This window comes from Ambystoma mexicanum, chromosome 9 (assembly GCF_040938575.1).
Source record: "Ambystoma mexicanum isolate Mex_15411 chromosome 9, UKY_AmexF1_1, whole genome shotgun sequence".
NCBI classification, from domain to species: Eukaryota; Metazoa; Chordata; class Amphibia; order Caudata; family Ambystomatidae; genus Ambystoma; species Ambystoma mexicanum.
Window position 1 is genome coordinate 633,647,226 of NC_090931.1, and position 6,081 is coordinate 633,653,306.

Here is a 6,081-nt window from a genome sequence, read left to right on the forward strand (position 1 = left end):
TTTCTTCTTTCCAGACTTAGTGAGAAGGAAAGGATAATTGATAGAGAAGCAGTTGGAATAGATGGGAGAAACAGTAAGCGCCATGAGTATGGAGAGAGGGGACAGAGGGAGGAGAAAGCAAGTACAGCGGTACTGATAGATTGGTGTCGCATAGATTGTTGGCCATAGATTAAGCCAGGGACCACCTTTGACTTGTAAACATTTTGAGCTGGAATAAGTGTGAATCGACCATACTTCATACTTCCCGTCTATAGCTTTTGTCTGTGCTATTGATGTTTGCATTGGCATTTCCGTTAAGCTGATGTTTAGGATAACGGCCAAATATCTGAAACTTCTGTCCCTTTCCAAGGGCACTATTTTGATTATCCATTTTTCTTTTTCTGACTTTTTCGTTGACTTATCAAACGCCATTATTTTATTTTTTTCTTTGTTCAATTCGAGTTGGTTTTCTTTCAGATAGACATTATTTATTTGCCTTTGAAGTCCGATAGCCATCTGGTCCATTAAGATAATGTCGTCGGCATTTAAAAGTCTTGAGAGTTTTGAATTGCCTAAAGTGGCTGGAAAGGATCTTACTCTTTGTTCAGTGTTTTTGAAATCCGCTATTTAAGGGTTATATAATGCTGGAGCCAAAGGACAGCCTTGTTTGACCCCGCGCTCTGTGACAATTGGATCCGATAATTGACCTGCTTTATTTAAACGTTCACGCATTGAGGTTCGTGAATAGAGCACCTTTATTGGTCCTAGTATCTGACCGAGACAATTTTGATTTTCCAGCTTGCTACACAGAATATCCCGGTTGACCTGTACAAATGCCTGGACCAGGACAATAAATGCCATGAAAACTTTAGGTCGTCCTTCTATGACCCTGGCCTTTAAAATACTCATTATTAGAATATTTACTGAAGTTCCGAGGTTTGTAACAAAGCCCACTTGGAAGGGATCGTAATAAGCGGACTGGTTAATCCATTTCTGTAGATGTCGAGAGCCAAGGAACCAAAGATTTTCCCGATTGTATCCAAAAGCGCTATTGGGCGTTAGTGCCTGGGACTATCTCTGGCTCCTTTTTGAAAGATAGGGACTACCAGGGCCTCTTTCCATGAAGATGGTATTGTATTCGTTTTTAGGCAGCTCTGGAAAACCATTGTTATAAACACTGACCATGCTTCAGGATGTTTTTTCGAGTCAAAATTAGTTATACCATCCGGCCCGGCGGCTCGCGAGCAATAGAGTTTTTTTATTTTGCTCAAGATGGACTGTGTGTCGTGTGTTAGTGTCCAATCGCTTTTTACCTCCTTGCCTCTGATCGCCGGAGCTCCCAGTGGTTTTTTATATAGGGCTCTAAAGTGGTCCATCCACTTCTGTTCTCCGTTGTTTTGTAGGGAGTTGTTCGAGTCTTTATCCAAGCCCTTAATCACCCTTAATTAAGGACCAAAAGTCTTGTGATTTTTTTTGCCAGCTATTATACGCAGCATAAATGCTGCGTTCTCTTGATAGAGACAATGACGGTTCTCTCTGCTTCTTGAGCCTCCGGTTGCTTTATATTTGATTAGAATTTTTGGCTGCTCGTTTTATTTTTCTTGGTGTCTTTCTTTTATCTACCACCTGCTGATTGTATGCATGGATGGTAATTTTCGAGAGAAACTGGCCTTGACTACTTTTATGTTTGAGGACTGAGAGCAGTGTTGCATAGTCGGCTCCATTGATGTTAAGTTGTTGTTGGCAGAGGCGTTGCTAGGGGGGGGCTATGGGGGCTATAGCCCTGGTCTTTTGGTTACAGCCCCGGATAGAATCTCCGGAGCTACAACCAAAAGGCTAGCTAGCCGCCAGTCCTGACAATTCCGACATTAGCCTAGCCCTGGGTCTTTTCCAGACCTAGCAACACCCCTGGTTGTTGGGATATGTGTTGTGCCGCATATTGTTTAGTCAACTGGACTAGGGCCTTTTCTGTGAGCCTTAGACTAAATCCCCATCACAGGATTCAACCTCGGGTTCCATTGTTTTAATAGGTTCCCGAAAACTCCTCCAAGTAGTTATTAGGAGGTTGTGGTCGCTCTGCTTAGTTCTTTGAATTGAGAAACTGTGTATTGAGGCCAAGAGCTCACGTGATATGTAGGTATGGTCTATTGTGGCTTAACTGCCATCCCACTTAGGGATCTTTGGGAGTGATTTGTCAATCAACCAATGTGTATTGTGGAGGTCTCTTGAGTCCATCAAGACGGACCATCGCCGACCTCTCTCCCTTGATTGAACAGAGCCCTTAAGGGGCAGGTTGCCTTCTCCTGTAAGTTTACAAACTGCATTTAAGTCCCCATTGATTATAACATGCTTGACCTGGTATTCGTCATGTGTCTCATCAATAACTGGTTCCATTTGTCCGAGGTAATTCTCTGTTGTTACATATCTTGGATTTCAATATGTATTAATCAGAAGTATGTTTTCCATCACGTTTTTCCCTTTTTGTTGTTTCCCACAATTCCAAGATACCAAAGATGCGAGAATAAATTCTGTTGATACTAGAGTTTTTTTATGTGGAGTCCCCTTCCGGATCTAATTGCAGTAGTGAGACCCGACTATGGGCGACGTTTACTTCCTTTTGATGCTGGTGAAAATGCCAGCTCATAGCCGTCCATAGTGGGGTTTGAACTCGGCCACATTTCTTGAAGACACAGCACATCAAAACTGCCTAAATTCATATCGCTGTGTGAAGTCAAGTGGCTGAACCCTCTGGTGTTCCATGAGCCCATTATGATCTTTTCAGGTAGCGTTACCACTTCCTCCTTTAAACGAGATCTTGAGTTCTTTCATAATGATGGCTAATTTTGTATCTTGGGGGCTAGGGCTGAAGAAATCCAAGCCCATTTATGCCCTTCTGATCTACTTTTCACTGGGTCTCCAGTTGTGATGCCCCTTGGTTGCTTAGTATCTCTGGTTTCTTGAGTAAAAGTAATTTTCAGATTGGATAAAGGGCCCATGGGTATTCTATCCAGGTCTTTTTTGAAGAGAGAATCATCCTTAGCTTGCCTTGTCGGGGACTCAGCCTTACTGAGGTCCCTAACCCTTGACTCTGTTTCCCAAGTTGTTTTTGAGCTCCTCCTTTCGTGTCGGATGCCATTTCTGCACGCTGATCTGGTTGGTATAGTCAATACGATGGATTCTCTTTTCTATTGTTTAGAGGTCTAATTGGGGCCACCTCCAGTCTAGATCCCTGTGAAGGCTCTCTTTGCTGAAGGTTTTCGCTCCTTTTTAGGGAACGTTTTTCCCTTGATTCATGAGGGATTATTTTGCTTAGGTCGAAGCCTAGTGCCCTCAGTTTTTGAGTTGCTTCTATCAAAGTTTTCTTGACTCTTTCTGAGTCTATATGTAAAGAAGAGCTGTCTTTTCTCCCATTTGGGTTCGGCTCCACTATTTTGATGTCACTTGTGGACAGTCTTCTCAGTGAAGAGATGTTTTCAAATAACTTTATCGTTCTCCGATTCAAAGTCACGTGATCATCCCTATCCTGCAACCTTTCCAGTTTGAAAGTTTGAGTTGTGTGGAATTTTGTTGGTCTTTGCCTATGAGCTTCTCGTATCACTCTTGGCCTGGACTAATCTCTAGTCTGGTAAGTTGTTTCCTGTACTTGAGATTTGTAATGCATTTTTCCCAAGATTTTCTATTCTCAAAATTCTGACTATTTAATTTTTGTTTTGCAATTATTGCGTCCGTCCCGTTTCACGTTGAAATAAAGGTTTTGTCCTCGCTCTGTCTCCAAGTTGTTTTTGGTGCGTGATGTCGATTGCATGAGGGACTTCTTGACATTGACAGCCTTTTTTGATTTTTAGAGTTTTGTAATTCACTCATTATTTGTATTTTTTTCGGTTTATCATCCATTGTTAGAAATTTCGGTGAGGGGGAGTCAGTGAGCACAATTTTACTCTTTTGGTTCATACTCCGATGAATCTTCGAGGTGACCATTAAGTTTTCTTTTTTGATGAGGCATAATTGTCAGTTCTGATTCTGAATCCTCAATTGTGTAGAAACTCAGGTTTAATAGGTCAATTGAGTTTTCGGAGATTCCCTCCCCCTCTGTTCCTTTTTGATCAGATTCTCTCTCAGAGATTTCTTCCCCAGAGTTCTTTTCTAAATTTATGCTTTTGCTACCAGGTATTTTCAAAAGTACGTTCCTCGTTCCCTTGATTTCAGGCAGTTTCAAAGCAGCTGTATGTTTTCAGTGAATTATTTGTCTGCTTGGTTGGTTAATTAATACATCTTGTGTCGAATTGAAAATGTGTATGAAAATACCGAACGTAGCTGGGATGGTTCCTTCCCCTCTCACTCCTTTGAAATTTTTAGAGCTTTGCTTTTGCACACTGTCTTTGAGTATTTCATCGAGCTGAACCATGGCGATGGAAACGTTTACCGGTCTTTTATCACTGCACTGTTGACTACTTTGCTTCTGTTTCTGTTCTTTTGTTTGGTTTGCAGCAAGTAAAAGCAGCAAGGGGTCAAGAGTAGCCTTACTTGAGATCCCTCGTAAATCCAAGTCAGATATCTTTTGTTTCAAAGTTGCTGTAGTTTTATTTAGCCTGGGATTCCCAATTAGGATAGCTGCAGATATTGAACTGTGTTTTTGTTGTTCAGTTGCACTCACCAGTGATTTCAAATCCAAAGGAGCCCAAATTGGGGCCTCTGTGGCTTGTGATTTCATTAGTGGTTTGTCTGTAGATTTAGGGATGACATAGCCTTCTAAATATGCTAACTTTGTGTGCATAAAGGCAATCATGGAGGTTTGGTCCTTTAGCGTGTCGTTTACAACTTGCTAAAGGGGGCCAAAGCTATGGTCACCGTAAACATGATTGTCAATAAATCTTTTATTTTTTTAAGGGGTTTCTTTCGGTGTCATTGAAATTTCACTAAGGCGCCTGTTCTGTGGTGGTGTTCTCAAGGCTGATGTTGATTTTGACTTATTGTCTGTACTCGTCGTAATTTCTAAGGGCACTGGCCCCATGTCCTTCTGGGGCCCTCGCTGAGGCGTTGATTGATCTTCATTAATCGGGCACTGTCCTTTATGTGATAGGGAATTTCCGTCTCCCCCAGGCCTGCTCGTTTCTATGTGAATGTCTCCTTGTTTTAACTGCGTAGAATCCCGCAAGACCACATTATGTTTTGGGAGCTGATCACGTGAGCACTGCTTTTCTCCTTCACTGCTACCTGCCACAATTGAAGTTAAAGGGGCCGAATGGTCCGTTTTAAAGCTTGAGTGAACCGACATCCCCGATGTTGCTTTGGCTATTGTCCCTTGGGGCTTGCCAAAGTGCCATCATTGGGGTGGTGCATTCAACAAAGGTTGTGTCGGTGACTTACTTACGTCCACCTTCTCGGGCGTCTGGGGTTCTTGTGTTCGTGGGATATCAGAATCCAGCTCCATTTCTTCTCCCACAGCTACCAAAATTTCGTCGTCCAATGGTTCAACAAGGACTCGATCTGCTGTCAAGAATTTTTTCTTGAAGAACTCTTCTGATATATTTGCCGAAAGTGACTGCTGTCGCGCTGAAGCTGCTACTGATTTCCTAAAGGGGCCTTTGACTTTCGATGTTAGGCGTTTCTTGGATAGCTTGCATGTTTGTCCGTTCAAAGAATGGTGGCCTGTTTGTCTTTTTTGCCTCTTTTTGCTTTTCATGGCATCCTTCATTTTATTGGACTCCTCTACGGCTCCCGGGGTGACTACCTTATTGTCTGAGATCAAAACTGGCAGATCGGCGACATCAAGCTCTAGGGCCAGTTTATTTTTCGGCACAGCCGGGAGGCCGCCAGGATTAGAGTCAAGATCTTGGTTAGAATCGCCTCCTGTCGGAATGTTTAAGTCCTCATGAACAGTTTCTGCCATTTTCGCGGCAGAGTCACAGGCTGGGCTTAACAAATCCTCTTTGTCGGGGGTCAGATGAATAACAATCGATGCTATCACCTCTTTCATTATGTTCGCTGCCGTCAGACTTTGCTGGGGAGGAGCCCCGTCTTCCGCGACACGACTAATGAACTGTTCGTCGTGTTCCATCTTAGGAGAGAAGACAAAAGCCGTTCCCTCTTAGGTAGCTGGAG